Source organism: Rhinoderma darwinii, chromosome 1 (assembly GCF_050947455.1).
Source record: "Rhinoderma darwinii isolate aRhiDar2 chromosome 1, aRhiDar2.hap1, whole genome shotgun sequence".
NCBI classification, from domain to species: domain Eukaryota; kingdom Metazoa; phylum Chordata; class Amphibia; order Anura; family Rhinodermatidae; genus Rhinoderma; species Rhinoderma darwinii.
Window position 1 is genome coordinate 410825209 of NC_134687.1, and position 21635 is coordinate 410846843.

The 21635-nt window shown below is 42.1% G+C and overlaps 8 non-coding genes across 8 annotated transcripts; all 8 read right to left on the bottom strand.

The window, feature by feature from the left end:
* Positions 1-4462: 4462 nt before the first annotated feature.
* TRNAL-UAG (transfer RNA leucine (anticodon UAG)) lies at positions 4463-4545 on the bottom strand. The gene has a single exon. It is a non-coding gene; the product is annotated as a tRNA-Leu (tRNA).
* A 2450-nt stretch (positions 4546-6995) lies between these two features.
* TRNAL-UAG (transfer RNA leucine (anticodon UAG)) lies at positions 6996-7078 on the bottom strand. Its single transcript has one exon. It is a non-coding gene; the product is annotated as a tRNA-Leu (tRNA).
* Positions 7079-9518: 2440 nt separating this feature from the next.
* Positions 9519-9601, bottom strand: TRNAL-UAG (transfer RNA leucine (anticodon UAG)). The gene has a single exon. It is a non-coding gene; the product is annotated as a tRNA-Leu (tRNA).
* A 2207-nt stretch (positions 9602-11808) lies between these two features.
* TRNAL-UAG (transfer RNA leucine (anticodon UAG)) lies at positions 11809-11891 on the bottom strand. The gene has a single exon. It is a non-coding gene; the product is annotated as a tRNA-Leu (tRNA).
* A 5963-nt stretch (positions 11892-17854) lies between these two features.
* On the bottom strand, positions 17855-17937 carry TRNAL-UAG (transfer RNA leucine (anticodon UAG)). Its single transcript has one exon. It is a non-coding gene; the product is annotated as a tRNA-Leu (tRNA).
* Positions 17938-18904: 967 nt separating this feature from the next.
* TRNAL-UAG (transfer RNA leucine (anticodon UAG)) lies at positions 18905-18987 on the bottom strand. The gene has a single exon. It is a non-coding gene; the product is annotated as a tRNA-Leu (tRNA).
* Positions 18988-20170: 1183 nt separating this feature from the next.
* Positions 20171-20253, bottom strand: TRNAL-UAG (transfer RNA leucine (anticodon UAG)). The gene has a single exon. It is a non-coding gene; the product is annotated as a tRNA-Leu (tRNA).
* Positions 20254-21435: 1182 nt separating this feature from the next.
* Positions 21436-21518, bottom strand: TRNAL-UAG (transfer RNA leucine (anticodon UAG)). The gene has a single exon. It is a non-coding gene; the product is annotated as a tRNA-Leu (tRNA).
* Positions 21519-21635: the final 117 nt, after the last annotated feature.

Sequence of the window (21635 nt, forward strand, 5' to 3'; positions counted from 1 at the left end):
GTCAGGGATGGGGTTTCTCTGACAGTTTTACAAGTGCTAGAATTAATTTGGCTCCAAACTCTCACTAATACAAAGCCACATGTATATAAGTGGCTCGGGCTGGTCTCTTGGAGCTATGGAGTGCACAGTAGTGGAGCTAGGCCATGTTCTGTAGCCAGGCCCAGGATGTGGCCCCGTGTCTCAAATATTGCCACAACTTACACGGTTACAGTGGGTAAATGCTATTAGCAAAAGGACTCCTCTCATCGCCGTACTCAGCTGCATAGAAATTGGGCAACAGAATAGCTGCACTATCACTCAATAGTACTGAATGCAGAATTGTCCCAGGTCTGGTGTTGAGTCTGTAGAAGTCTTTACAGGGAGTTGGCGAGGATTTTACCAGGATAGTGGAGGAGCTCAAGGAAAATGCGTCATTACTTTATGAGTCTTAGACCTGACATTATATCATGCTAAGAAAATATGAGTGTTCAAAAGTGGGATTTAAATCCACAAATTCAAGAAAGACCGGTCGGTCATCCTAACCTACACAAAAGTGCAATTTTTAAAGATTGGATGCCGAAACAGTTATCTGAAGAGTCTAATGTTTTGGGGCGTATACCGACATCATTTTTTTACTAATATTTCACCAACACTGACGGAATGACTGCGAAGAATGTTTAAGAAAAGATGAGCTGTCAGACGTGGGATTTGAACCCACGCCTCCAGGGGAGATGCGACCTAAACGCAGCGCCTTAGACCACTCGGCCATCCTTACTTACAGCAAAGCTCTAACTCTCCAGATTGGTAGCAAAAACAAACATGTTAAGAGTCGATTTTTTGGGGATGTTGAATTGAAAGATTAGAACTGTTTCTTGTCCATTTCCGTCTTGTATTTATTGGTTTATGATTACAGTGTTGCAAAAAGAAGTCCTTGAAGACCCTTTTACTTGCTTGATCTTGAAAATATAGAGAAATCCCCCTGGGAGGTACCCAGGAGTAAGGCAGTGGTGTAGGATTCTCTATAACATTCACTCAAGTAAGCAGAGGGATATGAACTGTTTTACATTGTTCACTTATATTTAGGGTCCTGTTAGAGATATGGGGATCATGAGAATTTAGAGTTGGTAGAGAATATGATCAAGGTTAAAAAAGTTGTCAGAAAGGAGTGTTGTGAAAGTCGTGGTACTAAAAAAGGTATCTACTGCACCTGACTGTTGGGTGTGGAGCACTTCTCTTTATCAGAATTTAGATTAAGCCGCGTAACTGGTGGGTTCTGCAGGTGTTCGTCAGGGATGGGGTTTCTCTGACAGTTTTACAAGTGCTAGAATTAATTTGGCTCCAAACTCCCACTAATACAAAGCCACATGTATATAAGTGGCTCGGGCCGGTCTCTTGGAGCTATGGAGTGCACAGTAGTGGAGCTAGGCCATGTTCTGTAGCCAGCCCCAGGATGTGGCCCCGTGTCTCAAATATTGCCACAACTTACACGGTTGCAGTGGGTAAATGCTATTAGCAAAAGGACTCCTCTCATCGCCGTACTCAGCTGCATAGAAATTGGGCAACAGAATAGCTGCACTATCACTCAATAGTACTGAATGCAGAATTGTCCCAGGTCTGGTGTTGAGTCTGTAGAAGTCTTTACAGGGAGTTGGCGAGGATTTTACCAGGATAGTGGAGGAGCTCAAGGAAAATGCGTCATTACTTTATGAGTCTTAGACCTGACATTATATCATGCTAAGAAAATATGTGTTCAAAAGTGGGATTTAAATCCACAAATTCAAGAAAGACCGGTCGGTCATCCTAACCTACACAAAAGTGCAATTTTTAAAGATTGGATGCCGAAACAGTTATCTGAAGAGTCTAATGTTTTGGGGCGTATACCGACATCATTTTTTTACTAATATTTCACCAACACTGACGGAATGACTGCGAAGAATGTTTAAGAAAAGATGAGCTGTCAGAAGTGGGATTTGAACCAACGCCTCCAGGAGAAACTGCGACCTAAACGTAGCGCCTTAGACCACTTGGCCATCCTTACTTACAGCAAAGCTCTGCCTCTCCAGATTGGTAGCAAAAACAAACATGTTAAGAGTCGATTTTTTGGGGATGTTGAATTGAAAGATTAGAACTGTTTCTTGTCCATTTCCGTCTTGTATTTATTGGTTTATGATTACCGTGTTGCAAAAAGATGTCCTTGAAGACCCTTTTACTTGCTTGATCTTGAAAATATAGAGAAATCCCCCTGGGAGGTACCCAGGAGTAAGGCAGTGGTGTAGGATTCTCTATAACATTCAATCAAGTAAGCAGAGGGATATATATTGTTTTACATTGTTCACTTATATTTAGGGTCCTGTTAGAGATATGGGGATCATGAGAATTTAAAATTGGTAGAGAATATGATCAAGGTTAAAAAAGTTGGCAGAAAGGAGTGTTGTTAAAGTCGTGGTACTAAAAAAGGTATCTACTGCACCTGACTGTTGGGTGTGGAGCACTTCTCTTTATCAGAATTTAGATTAAGCCGCGTAACTGGTGGGTTCTGCAGGTGTTCGTCAGGGATGGGGTTTCTCTGACAGTTTTACAAGTGCTAGAATTAATTTGGCTCCAAACTCTCACTAATACAAAGCCACATGTATATAAGTGGCTCGGGCTGGTCTCTTGGAGCTATGGAGTGCACAGTAGTGGAGCTAGGCCATGTTCTGTAGCCAGGCCCAGGATGTGGCCCCGTGTCTCAAATATTGCCACAACTTACACGGTTACAGTGGGTAAATGCTATTAGCAAAAGGACTCCTCTCATCGCCGTACTCAGCTGCATAGAAATTGGGCAACAGAATAGCTGCACTATCACTCAATAGTACTGAATGCAGAATTGTCCCAGGTCTGGTGTTGAGTCTGTAGAAGTCTTTACAGGGAGTTGGCGAGGATTTTACCAGGATAGTGGAGGAGCTCAAGGAAAATGCGTCATTACTTTATGAGTCTTAGACCTGACATTATATCATGCTAAGAAAATATGAGTGTTCAAAAGTGGGATTTAAATCCACAAATTCAAGAAAGACCGGTCGGTCATCCTAACCTACACAAAAGTGCAATTTTTAAAGATTGGATGCCGAAACAGTTATCTGAAGAGTCTAATGTTTTGGGGCGTATACCGACATCATTTTTTACTAATATTTCACCAACACTGACGGAATGACTGCGAAGAATGTTTAAGAAAAGATGAGCTGTCAGACGTGGGACTTGAACCCACGCCTCCAGGGGAGATGCGACCTAAACGCAGCGCCTTAGACCACTTGGCCATCCTTACTTACAGCAAAGCTCTACCTCTCCAGATTGGTAGCAAAAACAAACATGTTAAGAGTCGATTTTTTGGGGATGTTGAATTGAAAGATTAGAACTGTTTCTTGTCCATTTCCGTCTTGTATTTATTGGTTTATGATTACAGTGTTGCAAAAAGAAGTCCTTGAAGACCCTTTTACTTGCTTGATCTTGAAAATATAGAGAAATCCCCCTGGGAGGTACCCAGGAGTAAGGCAGTGGTGTAGGATTCTCTATAACATTCACTCAAGTAAGCAGAGGGATATGAACTGTTTTACATTGTTCACTTATATTTAGGGTCCTGTTAGAGATATGGGGATCATGAGAATTTAGAGTTGGTAGAGAATATGATCAAGGTTAAAAAAGTTGTCAGAAAGGAGTGTTGTGAAAGTCGTGGTACTAAAAAAGGTATCTACTGCACCTGACTGTTGGGTGTGGAGCACTTCTCTTTATCAGAATTTAGATTAAGCCGCGTAACTGGTGGGTTCTGCAGGTGTTCGTCAGGGATGGGGCTTCTCTGACAGTTTTACAAGTGCTAGAATTAATTTGGCTCCAAACTCCCACTAATACAAAGACACATGTATATAAGTGGCTCGGGCTGGTCTCTTGGAGCTATGGAGTGCACAGTAGTGGAGATAGGCCATGTTCTGTAGCCAGGCCCAGGATGTGGCCCCATGTCTCAAATATTGCCACAACTTACACGGTTACAGTGGGTAAATGCTATTAGCAAAAGGACTCCTCTCATCGCCGTACTCAGCTGCATAGAAATTGGGCAACAGAATAGCTGCACTATCACTCAATAGTACTGAATGCAGAATTGTCCCAGGTCTGGTGTTGAGTCTGTAGAAGCCTTTAAAGGGAGTTGGCGAGGATTTTACCAAGATAGCGGAGGAGCTCAAGGAAAATGCGTCATTACTTTATAAGTCTTAGACCTGACATTATATCATGCTAAGAAAATATGAGTGTTCAAAAGTGGGATTTAAATCCACAAATTTAAGAGAGACCGGTCGGTCATCCTAACCTACACAAAAGTGCAATTTTTAAAGATTGGATGCCGAAACAGTTATCTGAAGAATCTAATATTTTGGGGCGTATACCGACATCATTTTTTTACTGATATTTCACCAACACTGACGGAATGACTGCGAAGAATGTTTAAGAACAGATGAGCTGTCAGAAGTGGGATTTGAACCCACGCCTCCAGGGGAGACTGCGACCTAAACGCAGCGCCTTAGACCACTCGGCCATCCTGACTTACATAAACGCTCTGCCTCTCCAGATTGGTAGCAAAAACAAACATGTTAAGAGTCGATTTTTTTGGGGATGTTGAATTAAAAGATTAGAACTGTTTCTTGTCCATTTCCGTCTTGTATTTATTGGTTTATGATTACAGTGTTGCAAAAAGAAGTCCTTGAAGACCCTTTTACTTGCTTGATCTTGAAAATATAGAGAAATCCCCCTGGGAGGTACCCAGGAGTAAGGCAGTGGTGTAGGATTCTCTATAACATTCACTCAAGTAAGCAGAGGGATATGAACTGTTTTACATTGTTCACTTATATTTAGGGTCCTGTTAGAGATATGGGGATCATGAGAATTTAGAGTTGGTAGAGAATATGATCAAGGTTAAAAAAGTTGTCAGAAAGGAGTGTTGTGAAAGTCGTGGTACTAAAAAAGGTATCTACTGCACCTGACTGTTGGGTGTGGAGCACTTCTCTTTATCAGAATTTAGATTAAGCCGCGTAACTGGTGGGTTCTGCAGGTGTTCGTCAGGGATGGGGTTTCTCTGACAGTTTTACAAGTGCTAGAATTAATTTGGCTCCAAACTCCCACTAATACAAAGCCACATGTATATAAGTGGCTCGGGCCGGTCTCTTGGAGCTATGGAGTGCACAGTAGTGGAGCTAGGCCATGTTCTGTAGCCAGCCCCAGGATGTGGCCCCGTGTCTCAAATATTGCCACAACTTACACGGTTGCAGTGGGTAAATGCTATTAGCAAAAGGACTCCTCTCATCGCCGTACTCAGCTGCATAGAAATTGGGCAACAGAATAGCTGCACTATCACTCAATAGTACTGAATGCAGAATTGTCCCAGGTCTGGTGTTGAGTCTGTAGAAGTCTTTACAGGGAGTTGGCGAGGATTTTACCAGGATAGTGGAGGAGCTCAAGGAAAATGCGTCATTACTTTATGAGTCTTAGACCTGACATTATATCATGCTAAGAAAATATGAGTGTTCAAAAGTGGGATTTAAATCCACAAATTCAAGAAAGACCGTTCGGTCATCCTAACCTACACAAAAGTGCAATTTTTAAAGATTGGATGCCGAAACAGTTATCTGAAGAGTCTAATGTTTTGGGGCGTATACCGACATCATTTTTTTTACTAATATTTCACCAACACTGACGGAATGACTGCGAAGAATGTTTAAGAAAAGATGAGCTGTCAGAAGTGGGATTTGAACCAACGCCTCCAGGAGAAACTGCGACCTAAACGCAGCGCCTTAGACCACTTGGCCATCCTTACTTACAGCAAAGCTCTGCCTCTCCAGATTGGTAGCAAAAACAAACATGTTAAGAGTCGATTTTTTGGGGATGTTGAATTGAAAGATTAGAACTGTTTCTTGTCCATTTCCGTCTTGTATTTATTGGTTTATGATTACCGTGTTGCAAAAAGATGTCCTTGAAGACCCTTTTACTTGCTTGATCTTGAAAATATAGAGAAATCCCCCTGGGAGGTACCCAGGAGTAAGGCAGTGGTGTAGGATTCTCTATAACATTCACTCAAGTAAGCAGAGGGATATGAACTGTTTTACATTGTTCACTTATATTTAGGGTCCTGTTAGAGATATGGGGATCATGAGAATTTAGAGTTGGTAGAGAATATGATCAAGGTTAAAAAAGTTGTCAGAAAGGAGTGTTGTTAAAGTCGTGGTACTAAAAAAGGTATCTACTGCACCTGACTGTTGGGTGTGGAGCACTTCTCTTTATCAGAATTTAGATTAAGCCGCGTAACTGGTGGGTTCTGCAGGTGTTCGTCAGGGATGGGGTTTCTCTGACAGTTTTACAAGTGCTAGAATTAATTTGGCTCCAAACTCCCACTAATACAAAGACACATGTATATAAGTGGCTCGGGCTGGTCTCTTGGAGCTATGGAGTGCACAGTAGTGGAGATAGGCCATGTTCTGTAGCCAGGCCCAGGATGTGGCCCCATGTCTCAAATATTGCCACAACTTACACGGTTACAGTGGGTAAATGCTATTAGCAAAAGGACTCCTCTCATCGCCGTACTCAGCTGCATAGAAATTGGGCAACAGAATAGCTGCACTATCACTCAATAGTACTGAATGCAGAATTGTCCCAGGTCTGGTGTTGAGTCTGTAGAAGCCTTTAAAGGGAGTTGGCGAGGATTTTACCAGGATAGCGGAGGAGCTCAAGGAAAATGCGTCATTACTTTATAAGTCTTAGACCTGACATTATATCATGCTAAGAAAATATGAGTGTTCAAAAGTGGGATTTAAATCCACAAATTCAAGAGAGACCGGTCGGTCATCCTAACCTACACAAAAGAGCAAATTTTTAAAGATTGGATGCCGAAACAGTTATCTGAAGAGTCTAATGTTTTGGGGCGTATACCGACATCATTTTTTTACTAACATTTCACCAACACTGACGGAATGACTGCAAAGAATGTTTAAGAAAAGATGAGCTGTCAGAAGTGGGATTTGAACCCACGCCTCCAGGGGAGACTGCGACCTAAACGCAGCGCCTTAGACCACTTGGCCATCCTTACCTACAGAAAAGCTCTGCCTCTCCAGATTGGTAGCAAAAACAAACATGTTAAGAGTCGATTTTTTGGGGATGTTGAATTGAAAGATTAGAACTGTTTCTTGTCCATTTCCGTCTTGTATTTATTGGTTTATGATTACCGTGTTGCAAAAAGATGTCCTTGAAGACCCTTTTACTTGCTTGATCTTGAAAATATAGAGAAATTCCCCTGGGAGGTACCCAGGAGTAAGGCAGTGGTGTAGGATTCTCTATAACATTCACTCAAGTAAGCAGAGGGATATATATTGTTTTACATTGTTCACTTATATTTAGGGTCCTGTTAGAGATATGGGGATCATGAGAATTTAAAATTGGTAGAGAATATGATCAAGGTTAAAAAAGTTGGCAGAAAGGAGTGTTGTTAAAGTCGTGGTACTAAAAAAGGTATCTACTGCACCTGACTGTTGGGTGTGGAGCACTTCTCTTTATCAGAATTTAGATTAAGCCGCGTAACTGGTGGGTTCTGCAGGTGTTCGTCAGGGATGGGGTTTCTCTGACAGTTTTACAAGTGCTAGAATTAATTTGGCTCCAAACTCCCACTAATACAAAGCCACATGTATATAAGTGGCTCGGGCTGGTCTCTTGGAGCTATGGAGTGCACAGTAGTGGAGCTAGGCCATGTTCTGTAGCCAGCCCCAGGATGTGGCCCCGTGTCTCAAATATTGCCACAACTTACACGGTTGCAGTGGGTAAATGCTATTAGCAAAAGGACTCCTCTCATCGCCGTACTCAGCTGCATAGAAATTGGGCAACAGAATAGCTGCACTATCACTCAGTACTGAATGCAGAATTGTCCCAGGTCAGGTGTCTAGTCTGTAGAAGTCTTTACAGGGAGTTGGCGAGGATTTTACCAGGATAGCGGAGGAGCTCAAGGAAAATGCGTCATTACTTTATGAGTCTTAGACCCGACATTATATCATGCTAAGAAAATATGAGTGTTCAAAAGTGGGATTTAAATCCACAAATTCAAGAGAGACCGGTCGGTCATCCTAACCTACACAAAAGTGCAATTTTTAAAGATTGGATGCCGAAACAGTTATCTGAAGAGTCTAATGTTTTGTGGCGTATACCAACATCATTTTTTTACTAATATTTCACCAACACTGACGGAATGACTGCAAAGAATGTTTAAGAAAAGATGAGCTGCCAGAAGTGGGATTTGAACCCACACCTCCAGGGGAGATGCGACCTAAACGCAGCGCCTTAGACCACTTGGCCATCCTTACTTACAGCAAAGCTCTACCTCTCCAGATTGGTAGCAAAAACAAACATGTTAAGAGTCGATTTTTTGGGGATGTTGAATTGAAAGATTAGAACTGTTTCTTGTCCATTTCCGTCTTGTATTTATTGGTTTATGATTACCGTGTTGCAAAAAGATGTCCTTGAAGACCCTTTTACTTGCTTGATCTTGAAAATATAGAGAAATCCCCCTGGGAGGTACCCAGGAGTAAGGCAGTGGTGTAGGATTCTCTATAACATTCACTCAAGTAAGCAGAGGGATATATATTGTTTTACATTGTTCACTTATATTTAGGGTCCTGTTAGAGATATGGGGATCATGAGAATTTAAAATTGGTAGAGAATATGATCAAGGTTAAAAAAGTTGGCAGAAAGGAGTGTTGTTAAAGTCGTGGTACTAAAAAAGGTATCTACTACACCTGACTGTTGGGTGTGGAGCACTTCTCTTTATCAGAATTTAGATTAAGACGCGTAACTGGTGGGTTCTGCAGGTGTTCGTCAGGGATGGGGTTTCTCTGACAGTTTTACAAGTGCTAGAATTAATTTGGCTCCAAACTCCCACTAATACAAAGCCACATGTATATAAGTGGCTCGGGCTGGTCTCTTGGAGCTATGGAGTGCACAGTAGTGGAGCTAGGCCATGTTCTGTAGCCAGCCCCAGGATGTAGCCCCGTGTCTCAAATATTGCCACAACTTACACGGTTGCAGTGGGTAAATGCTATTAGCAAAAGGACTCCTCTCATCGCCGTACTCAGCTGCATAGAAATTGGGCAACAGAATAGCTGCACTATCACTCAGTACTGAATGCAGAATTGTCCCAGGTCAGGTGTCTAGTCTGTAGAAGTCTTTACAGGGAATTGGCGAGGATTTTACCAGAATAGCGGAGGAGCTCAAGGAAAATGCGTCATTACTTTATGAGTCTTAGACCTGACATTATATCATGCTAAGAAAATATGAGTGTTCAAAAGTGGGATTTAAATCCAAAAATTCAAGAGAGACCGGTCGGTCATCCTAACCTACACAAAAGTGCAATTTTTAAAGATTGGATGCCGAAACAGTTATCTGAAGAGTCTAATGTTTTGGGGCGTATACCGACATCATTTTTTTACTAACATTTCACCAACACTGACGGAATGACTGCAAAGAATGTTTAAGAAAAGATGAGCTGTCAGAAGTGGGATTTGAACCCACGCCTCCAGGGGAGACTGCGACCTAAACGCAGCGCCTTAGACCACTTGGCCATCCTTACCTACAGAAAAGCTCTGCCTCTCCAGATTGGTAGCAAAAACAAACATGTTAAGAGTCGATTTTTTGGGGATGTTGAATTGAAAGATTAGAACTGTTTCTTGTCCATTTCCGTCTTGTATTTATTGGTTTATGATTACCGTGTTGCAAAAAGATGTCCTTGAAGACCCTTTTACTTGCTTGATCTTGAAAATATAGAGAAATCCCCCTGGGAGGTACCCAGGAGTAAGGCAGTGGTGTAGGATTCTCTATAACATTCACTCAAGTAAGCAGAGGGATATATATTGTTTTACATTGTTCACTTATATTTAGGGTCCTGTTAGAGATATGGGGATCATGAGAATTTAAAATTGGTAGAGAATATGATCAAGGTTAAAAAAGTTGGCAGAAAGGAGTGTTGTTAAAGTCGTGGTACTAAAAAAGGTATCTACTGCACCTGACTGTTGGGTGTGGAGCACTTCTCTTTATCAGAATTTAGATTAAGCCGCGTAACTGGTGGGTTCTGCAGGTGTTCGTCAGGGATGGGGTTTCTCTGACAGTTTTACAAGTGCTAGAATTAATTTGGCTCCAAACTCCCACTAATACAAAGCCACATGTATATAAGTGGCTCGGGCTGGTCTCTTGGAGCTATGGAGTGCACAGTAGTGGAGCTAGGCCATGTTCTGTAGCCAGCCCCAGGATGTGGCCCCGTGTCTCAAATATTGCCACAACTTACACGGTTGCAGTGGGTAAATGCTATTAGCAAAAGGACTCCTCTCATCGCCGTACTCAGCTGCATAGAAATTGGGCAACAGAATAGCTGCACTATCACTCAGTACTGAATGCAGAATTGTCCCAGGTCAGGTGTCTAGTCTGTAGAAGTCTTTACAGGGAGTTGGCGAGGATTTTACCAGAATAGCGGAGGAGCTCAAGGAAAATGCGTCATTACTTTATGAGTCTTAGACCTGACATTATATCATGCTAAGAAAATATGAGTGTTCAAAAGTGGGATTTAAATCCAAAAATTCAAGAGAGACCGGTCGGTCATCCTAACCTACACAAAAGTGCAATTTTTAAAGATTGGATGCCGAAACAGTTATCTGAAGAGTCTAATGTCTTGGGGCGTATACCGACATCATTTTTTTACTAAAATTTCACCAACACTGACGGAATGACTGCGAAGAATGTTTAAGAAAAGATGAGCTGTCAAAATTGAGATTTGAAACCACGTCTCCAGAGGAGACTGCGACCTAAACGCAGCGCCTTAGACCACTTGGCCATCCTGACTTACAAAAATGCTCTGCCTCTCCAGATTGGTAGCAAAAACAATCATGTTGAGAGTCGATTTTTTGGGGATGTTGAATTGAAAGATTAGAACTGTTTCTTGTCCATTTCCGTCTTGTATTTATTGGTTTATGATTACAGTGTTTCAAAAAGAAGTCCTTGAAGACCCTTTTACTTGCTTGATCTTGAAAATATAGAGAAATCCCCCTGGGAGGTACCCAGGAGTAAGGCAGTGCTGTAGGATTCTCTATAACATTCACTCAAGTAAGCAGAGGGATATGAATTGTTTTACATTGTTCACTTATATTTAGGGTCCTGTTAGAGATATGGGGATCATGAGAATTTAGAGTTGGTAGAGAATATTATCAAGGTTAAAAAAGTTGGCAGACAGGAGTGTTGTGAAAGTCGTGGTACTAAAAAAGGTATCTACTGCACCTGACTGTTGGGTGTGGAGCACTTCTCTTTATCAGAATTTAGATTAAGCCGCGTAACTGGTGGGTTCTGCAGGTGTTCGTCAGGGATGGGGTTTCTCTGACAGTTTTACAAGTGCTAGAATTAATTTGGCTCCAAACTCCCACTAATACAAAGCCACATGTATATAAGTGGCTCGGGCTGGTCTCTTGGAGCTATGGAGTGCACAGTAGTGGAGATAGGCCATGTTCTGTAGCCAGGCCCAGGATGTGGCCCCGTGTCTCAAATTTTGCCACAACTTACACGGTTACAGTGGGTAAATGCTATTAGCAAAAGGACTCCTCTCATCGCCGTACTCAGCTGCATAGAAATTGGGCAACAGAATAGCTGCACAAAAGTGCAATTTTTAAAGATTGGATGCCGAAACAGTTATCTGAAGAGTCTAATGTTTTGGGGCGTATACCGACATCATTTTTTTACTAATATTTCACCAACACTGACGGAATGACTGCGAAGAATGTTTAAGAAAAGATGAGCTGTCAGAAGTGGGATTTGAACCCACGCCTCCAGAGGAGACTGCGACCTAAACGCAGCGCCTTAGACCACTCGGCAATCCTGACATACTGAAACGCTGTGCCTCTCCAGATTGGTAGCAAAAACAAACATGTTAAGAGTCGATTTTTTGGGGGATGTTTAACCCCTTCCCTCTTTAGCCACTTTTGACCTTCCTGACAGAGCCTCATTTTTCAAATCTGACATGTGTCACTTTATGTGGTAATAACTCCGGAATGCTTTCACCTATCCAAGCGATTCTGAGATTGTTTTCTCGTGACACATTGGACTTTATGTTACTGGCAAAATTTGCTCGATATGTTCAGTATTTAATTGTGAAAAACACCAAAATTTAGCGAAAAATTGCAAAAATTAGCATTTTTCTCAATTTAAATGTATCTGCTTGTAAGACAGGCAGTTATAATACACAAAATTGTTGCTAATTAACATCCCCCATATGTCTACTTTAGATTGGCATCGTTTTTTGAACATCCTTTTATTTTTCTATGACCTCACAAGGCTTAGAACATTAGCAGCAATTTCTCACATTTTCAAGAAAATTTCAAAAGGCTATTTTTACAGGGGCCAGTTCAGTTGTGAAGTGGTTTTGAGGGCCTTATATATTAGAAACCCCAAAAAAGTCACCCCATTTTAAAAACTTCACCCCTCAAAGTATTCAAAACAGCATTTAGAAAATGTCTTAACCCTTTAAACATTTCACAGGAATTAAAGCAAAGTAGAGGTGAAATTTACCAATTTCATATTTTTCTGCAGAAATACATTTTTAATACAATTTTTTTTATAACACAGAAGGTTTTACCAGAGAAATGCAACTCAATATTTGTTGCCCAGTTTTTGCAGTTTTAGGAAATATCCCACATGTGGCCGTAGCGTGCTACTGGACTGAAACACCGGCCTCAGAAGCAAAGGAGCACCTAGTGGATTTTGGGGCCTTATTTTTGTTAGAATATATTTTAGGCACCATGTCAGGTTTGAAGGGCTCTTGCGGTGCCAAAACAGTCAAAATCCCCCAAAAGTGACCCCATCTGGGAAACTAGACACCTCAAGGAAATTATCTAGGGGTGTAGTGAGCATTTTCACCGCACAGGTTTTTTACAGAAATTATTGGAAGTAGGCCGTGAAAATTAAAATCAACATTTCTTCAAAGAAAATGTAGGTTTAGCGATTTTTTTTCTCATTTCCACAAGGACTAAAGGAGAAAAAGCACCGCAAAATTTGTAAAGCAATTTCTCCCGAGTAAAACAATACCTCACATGTGGTAATAAACGGTTGTTTGGAGACACGGCGTGGCTGAGAAGGGAAGAGCGCCATTTGGCTTTTGGAGTTCACATTTAGCAGGAATGGTTTGCGGAGGCCATGTCACATTTACAAAGCCCCTGAGGGGACAAAACAGTGAAAACCCCAAACAAGTGACCCCATTTTGGAAACTATACCCCTTGAGGAAATTATCTAGGGGTATAGTGAGCATTTTGACCCCACAGGTTTTTTGCAGAAATTTTTGCAAGTAGGCTGTGAAAATGAAAATCTACATTTTTTCAAATAAAATGTAGGTTTAGCTAATTTTTTTTCATTTCCACAAGGACTAAAGGAGAAAAATCACCATAAAATTTGTAAAGAAATTTCTCTCGAGTAAAACAGTACCCCACATGTGGTAATAAACGGCTGTTTGGACACACGGCGAGGCTGAGAAGGGAAAGAGCGCCATTTGGCTTTTGGAACTCAAATTTAGCAGGAATGGTTTGCGGAGGCCATGTTACATTTACAAAGCCCCTGAGGGGACAAAACAGTGGAAACCCCCCACAAGTGACCCCATTTTGGAAACAACACCCATTGAGGAAATTATCTAGGGGTATAGTGAGCGATTTGACACCACAGTTTTTTTGCAGAAATTATTGGAAGTAGGCCCTGAAAATAATAATCTACATTTTTTCAAAGAAAATGTAGGTTTAGCTAATTTTTTCTCATTTCCAGAAGGACTAAAGGAGAAAAAGCACCACAAAATTTGTAAAGCAATTTCTCCCGAGTAAAACAATACCCCACATGTGGTAATAAACGGCTGTTTGGACACACGGCAGGGCTTAGAAGGGAAAGAGCACTATTTGACTTTTTGAGATCACATTTAGCAGGAATGATTTGCGGAGGCCAGGTCACATTTGCAAAGCCCCTGAGGGGACAAAACAATGAAAACGCCCAAAAAGGGACTCCATTTAGGAAACTACACCTCTTGAAGAATGCATCTAGGGGTGTAGTGAGCATTTTGACCCCACAGATGTTTCATAGAATTTATTAGAATTAGGCAGTGAAAATAAAAACAGTCCTTTTTCTTCAATAAGACGTAGCTTTAGCGCAAATTTTTTCATTTTCTCAACAAATAAAGGAAAAAAAGAACCCAACATTTGTAAAGCTATTTCTCCCGAGTACGGCAATACCCCATATGTGGTCATAAACTGCTGTTTGGGCAAACGGCAGGGCTCAGAAGGGAAGGACCGCCATTTGGAGTGCAGATGTTGCTGGATTGGTTTCTGGGCACCTGTGGGCCCAAAACAGTGGAAACCCCCCAGAAGTGACCCCATTTTGTAAACTACACCCCTCAATGCATTTACCAAGGGGTGTAGTAAGCATTTTAACCCTGCAGGTGTTTTGTAGAAATTAGTGTGCGCTCAATGTTGCAGAGTGAAAATGGGATTTTTTTCCATAGATATGCCAATATGTGGTGCCCGGCTTGTGCCACCATAACAAGACAGCTCTCTAATTATTATGCGGTGTTTCCCGGTTTTAGAAACACCCTACATGTGGCCCTAATCTTTTGTCTGGACATATGACAGGGCTCAGAAGTGAAGAGTACCATGCGGAGTGGAGGCCTAATTTGGCGATTTACAAAGTATTGGTTCACAACTGCAGAGGCTCAGATGTGAAATAATAAAAATAAACCCCTGATAAGTGACCCCATTATGGAACTGCACCCCTCAAGGCATTTATTAAGGGGTGTAGTGAGCATTTTCACCCCACAGGTCTTTTCCATAAATGAATGCGCTGCGGATGGTGCAAATTAAAAATTTATATTTTTCCCTAGATATGCCATTCAGTGGCAAATATGTCATGCCCAGCTTATGACGCTGGAGACACACACCACAAAAATTGTTAAAAGGGTTCTCACGGGTATGACGGTGCCATATATGTTGAAGGAAACTGCTGTTTGGGCACGCTGTAGGGTTCAGGGCCGAGGGAGCACCATTTGGCTTTTGGAGAGCGGATTTTGCTTGGTACTATATTTGTTTGAGTATTGCTGGTGTTTTATAATGTGGGGGTACATGTAAGCGGGGCGGAGTATATAAGGGGCATAGTCAGGTGGTATAAAAAAATAAAAATAATCCATAGATGTGTGTTACGCTGTGAAGCAATCCTTTCTGCACAGGCCGGTGTCGCACTGATAAATGGTGTCATTTCTTATCCCCCTCTTGGTCCACACTCCGCGCCTTTGTAGTTTGGGGAATTTTGCTGGGAAAGTATTATCCTGGTATAATACGGGCACCGTCGCTTCCATCGGATATGATTGGGCCCTCCCTTCCTGGTTCCCTAATTTTAGGTCCTTGATAAATCGCCTCTTGAAACAGAAGAAATGTTCTCCTCGGGCACAACTGCATATTTTTTTATTTCCTGACTTATTGGAGCCATAACTAATTTTATTTTTCATAGACGTAGCGGTATGAGGGCTGGTTTGTTGCGGGACGAGCTATAGTTTTTATAGGTACCATTTTTGGATACGTGCGACTTTTTGATCACTTTTTATTGTAATATTTGTAGGGCAAAGTGACTAAAAAACAGAAACTCTGGTAACGTTTTTTACGGGTTTTTTTTACGCTGTTCACCGCGTGCAATAAATAATATAATATTTTGATACCTCCGGTCGTTACGGTCGTGGCGATACCAAATACATATGGTTTATTATTATTTTTCAATAATAAAGGACTTGATAAGAGTAAAAGGGGGATTGTGTGTTATTTGATTACTTGAAACTTTTATTGTTTTCAAACTTTTATTTTTTGCACTTTTTTTTACACTTTTTTATACTTTTTTTACACTTTTTCTCAAGTCCCACTAGGGGACTTGAAGGTCCAACGGTCAGATTTTTTTTTTTCTAATACATTGCACTACCTATGTAGTGCAATGTATTAGATCTGTCAGTCATTCACTGACAGCAAGCCGTTTAGGCTTCGCCTCCCGGCGGGGCCTAAATCGGCTTCCGTAATGGCAGAGCAGGAGACCATTGTGTCTCCTGTTGCCATAACAGCAGTCGCCAGTCCCGATTGCCTGTCAGGGCTTGCGATCTGCTTGTAACCGCTACGATGCAGCAATCGCTTTCGATTGCTGCATCGAAGGGGTTAATGGCAGGGATCGGAGCTAGCTCCGGTTCCTGCCGTTACAGGTGGATGTCAGCTGTACAGTACAGCTGACTTCCACCGCTGATGACGCCGGATCAGCTCCTGACCCGGCGCCATCTTGCCGGCAGCTACGGAAGCCGATCAGGCTCCGCCGCCGGGCGGATCTTGACCGGCTTCGGTGCTAGGCAGACCGGGAGGCCAGTATTAGGCCTCCGGTTGCCATTGCAGCCACCGGAACCCCGGCAATTTCATTACTGGGGTTCCGATGAGCTGCAAACACCTTAAGTGCAGCGATCGCGTTTGAGCGCTGCACTTAAGGGGTTAATGGCGGGGATCGAAGCTAATTTCGGTCCCCGCCGTTACAGTCGGATGTCAGCTGTAAGATACAGCTGAGATCCGGTGATGATGGGACCGGCTCAGCTTCTGAGCCGGTGCCAAACGTTTGACGTACATGTACGGCAAGATGCGGGAAGTTAGTACTTTCCATGACGTACATGTACGGCAAATGTCGGGAAGGGGTTAATTGAAAGATTAGAACTGTTTCTTGTCCATTTCCGTCTTGTATTTATTGGTTTATGATTACAGTGTTGCAAAAAGAAGTCCTTGAAGACCCTTTTACTTGCTTGATCTTGAAAATATAGAGATATCCCCCTGGGAGGTACCCAGGAGTAAGGCAGTGGTGTAGGATTCTCTATAACATTCACTCAAGTAAGCAGAGGGATATGAACTGTTTTACATTGTTCACTTATATTTAGGGTCCTGTTAGAGTTATGGGGATCATGAGAATTTAGAGTTGGTAGAGAATATGATCAAGGTTAAAAAGTTGGCAGAAAGGAGTGTTGTGAAAGTCGTGGTACTAAAAAAGGTATCTACTGCACCTGACTGTTGGGTGTGGAGCACTTCTCTTTATCAGAATTTAGATTAAGCCGCGTAACTGGTGGGTTCTGCAGGTGTTCGTCAGGGATGGGGTTTCTCTGACAGTTTTACAAGTGCTAGAATTAATTTGGCTCCAAACTCCCACTAATACAAAGACACATGTATATAAGTGGCTCGGGCTGGTCTCTTGGAGCTATGGAGTGCACAGTAGTGGAGCTAGGCCATGTTCTGTAGCCAGGCCCAGGATGTGGCCCCGTGTCTCAAATATTGCCACAACTTACACGGTTGCAGTGGGTAAATGCTATTAGCAAAAGGACTCCTCTCATCGCCGTACTCAGCTGCATAGAAATTGGGCAACAGAATAGCTGCACTATCACTCAATAGTACTGAATGCAGAATTGTCCCAGGTCTGGTGTTGAGTCTGTAGAAGTCTTTACAGGGAGTTGGCGAGGATTTTACCAGGATAGCGGAGGAGCTCAAGGAAAATGCGTCATTACTTTATGAGTCTTAGACCTGACATTATATCATGCTAAGAAAATATGAATGTTCAAAAGTGGGATTTAAATCCACAAATTCAAGAGAGACCGGTCGGTCATCCTAACCTACACAAAAGTGCAATTTTTAAAGATTGGATGCCGAAACAGTTATCTGAAGAGTCTAATGTTTTGGGGCGTATACCGACATCATTTTTTTACTAATATTTCACCAACACTGACGGAATGACTGCGAAGAATGTTTAAGAAAAGATGAGCTGTCAGAAGTGGGATTTGAACCCACGCCTCCAGGGGAGACTGCGACCTAAACGCAGCGCCTTAGACCACTCGGCCATCCTGACTTACAGAAAAGCTCTGCCTCTCCAGTTTGGTAGCAAAAACAAACATGTTAAGAGTCGATTTTTTGGGGATGATGAATTGAAAGATTAGAACTGTTTCTTGTCCATTTCCGTCTTGTATTTATTGGTTTATGATTACAGTGTTGCAAAAAGAAGACCTTGAAGACTCTTTTACTTGCTTGATCTTGAAAATATAGAGAAATCCCCCTGGGAGGTACCCAGGAGTAAGGCAGTGGTGTAGGATTCTCTATAACATTCACTCAAGTAAGCAGAGGGATATGAATTGTTTTACATTGTTCACTTATATTTAGGGTCCTGTTAGAGATATGGGGATCATGAGAATTTAGAGTTGGTAGAGAATATGATCAAGGTTAAAAAAGTTGGCAGAAAGGAGTGTTGTTAAAGTCGTGGTACTAAAAAACGTATCTACTGCACCTGACTGTTGGGTGTAGCCAGGCCCAGGATGTGGCCCCGTGTCTCAAATATTGCCACAACTTACACGGTTACAGTGGGTAAATGCTATTAGCAAAAGGACTCCTCTCATCGCCGTACTCAGCTGCATAGAAATTGGGCAACCGAATAGCTGCACTATCACTCAATAGTTCTGAATGCAGAATTGTCCCAGGTCTGGTGTTGAGTCTGTAGAAGTCTTTACAGGAAGTTGGCGAGGATTTTACAAGGATAGCGGAGGAGCTCAAGGAAAATGCGTCATTACTTTATGAGTCTTAGACCTGACATTATATCATGCTAAGAAAATATGAGTGTTCAAAAGTGGGATTTAAATCCACAAATTCAAGAGAGACCGGTCGGTCATCCTAACCTACACAAAAGTGCAATTTTTAAAGATTGGATGCCGAAACAGTTATCTGAAGAGTCTAATGTTTTGGGGCGTATACCGACATCATTTTTTTACTAATATTTCACCAACACTGACGGAATGACTGCGAAGAATGTTTAAGAAAAGGTGAGCTGTCAGAAGTGGGATTTGTACCCACGCCTCCAGGGGAGACTGCGACCTAAACACAGCGCCTTAGACCACTCGGCCATCCTGACATACAGAAACGCTGTGCCTCTCCAGATTGGTAGCAAAAACAAACATGTTAAGAGTCGATTTTTTGGGGGATGTTGAATTGAAAGATTAGAACTGTTTCTTGTCCATTTCCGTCTTGTATTTATTGGTTTATGATTACAGTGTTGCAAAAAGAAGTCCTTGAAGACCCTTTTACTTGCTTGATCTTGAAAATATAGAAAAATCCCCCTGGGAGGTACCCAGGAGTAAGGCAGTGGTGTAGGATTCTCTATAACATTCACTCAAGTAAGCAGAGGGATATGAACTGTTTTACATTGTTCACTTATATTTAGGGTCCTGTTAGAGATATGGGGATCATGAGAATTTAGAGTTGGTAGAGAATATGATCAAGGTTAAAAAAGTTGGCAGAAAGGAGTGTTGTGAAAGTCGTGGTACTAAAAAAGGTATCTACTGCACCTGACTGTTGGGTGTGGAGCACTTCTCTTTATCAGAATTTAGATTAAGCCGCGTAACTGGTGGGTTCTGCAGGTGTTCGTCAGGGATGGGGTTTCTCTGACAGTTTTACAAGTGCTAGAATTAATTTGGCTCCAAACTCCCACTAATACAAAGCCACATGTATATAAGTGGCTCGGGCTGGTCTCTTGGAGCTATGGAGTGCACAGTAGTGGAGCTAGGCCATGTTCTGTAGCCAGCCCCAGGATGTGGCCCCGTGTCTCAAATATTGCCACAACTTACACGGTTGCAGTGGGTAAATGCTATTAGCAAAAGGACTCCTCTCATCGCCGTACTCAGCTGCATAGAAATTGGGCAACAGAATAGCTGCACTATCACTCAATAGTACTGAATGCAGAATTGTCCCAGGTCTGGTGTTGAGTCTGTAGAAGTCTTTACAGGGAGTTGGCGAGGATTTTACCAGGATAGCGGAGGAGCTCAAGGAAAATGCGTCATTACTTTATGAGTCTTAGACCTGACATTATATCATGCTAAGAAAATATGAGTGTTCAAAAGTGGGATTTAAATCCACAAATTCAAGAGAGACCGGTCGGTCATCCTAACCTACACAAAAGTGCAATTTTTAAAGATTGGATGCAGAAACAGTTATCTGAAGAGTCTAATGTTTCGGGGCGTATACCGACATCATTTTTTTACTGATATTTCACCAACACTGACGGAATGACTGCGAAAAATGTTTAAGAAAAGATGAGCTGTCAGAAGCGGGATTTGAACCCACGCCTCCAGGGGAGACTGCGACCTAAACGCAGCGCCTTAGACCACTCGGCCATCCTGACTTACAAAAAATCTCTGCCTCTCCAGTTTGGTAGCAAAAACAAACATGTTAAGAGTCGATTTTTTGGGGATGTTGAATTGAAAGATTAGAACTGTTTCTTGTCCATTTCCGTCTTGTATTTATTGGTTTATGATTACAGTGTTGCAAAAATAAGTCCTTGAAGACCCTTTTACTTGCTTGATCTTGAAAATATAGAGAAATCCCCCTGGGAGGTACCCAGGAGTAAGGCAGTGGTGTAGGATTCTCTATAACATTCACTCAAGTAAGCAGAGGGATATGAATTGTTTTACATTGTTCACTTATATTTAGGGTCCTGTTAGAGATATGGGGATCATGAGAATTTAGAGTTGGTAGAGAATATGATCAAGGTTAAAAAAGTTGGCAGAAAGGAGTGTTGTGAAAGTCGTGGTAGTAAAAAAGGTATCTACTGCACCTGACTGTTGGGTGTGGAGCACTTCTCTTTATCAGAATTTAGATTAAGCCGCGTAACTGGTGTGTTCTGCAGGTGTTCGTCAGGGATGGGGTTTCTCTGACAGTTTTACAAGTGCTAGAATTAATTTGGCTCCAAACTCCCACTAATACAAAGCCACATGTATATAAGTGGCTCGGGCTGGTCTCTTGGAGCTATGGAGTGCACAGTAGTGGAGCTAGGCCATGTTCTGTAGCCAGGCCCAGGATGTGGCCCCGTGTCTCAAATATTGCCACAACTTACACGGTTGCAATGGGTAAATGCTATTAGCAAAAGGACTCCTCTCATCGCCGTACTCAGCTGCATAGAAATTGGGCAACAGAATAGCTGCACTATCACTCAATAGTACTGAATGCAGAATTGTCTCTGGTCTGGTGTTGAGTCTGTAGAAGTCTTTACAGGGAGTTTGCGAGGATTTTACCAGGATAGCGGAGGAGCTCAAGGAAAATGCGTCACTACTTTATGAGTCTTAGACCTGACATTATATCATGCTAAGAAAATATGAGTGTTCAAAAGTGGGATTTAAATCCACAAATTCAAGAGAGACCGGTCGGTCATCCTAACCTACACAAAAGTGCAATTTTTAAAGATTGGATGCAGAAACAGTTATCTGAAGAGTCTAATGTTTTGGGGCGTATACCGACATCATTTTTTTACTGATATTTCACCAACACTGACGGAATGACTGCGAAGAATGTTTAAGAAAAGATGAGCTGTCAGAAGTGGGATTTGAACCCACGCCTCCAGGGGAGACTGCGACCTAAACGCAGCGCCTTAGACCACTCGGCCATCCTGACTTACAAAAAATCTCTGCCTCTCCAGTTTGGTAGCAAAAACAAACATGTTAAGAGTCGATTTTTTGGGGATGTTGAATTGAAAGATTAGAACTGTTTCTTGTCCATTTCCGTCTTGTA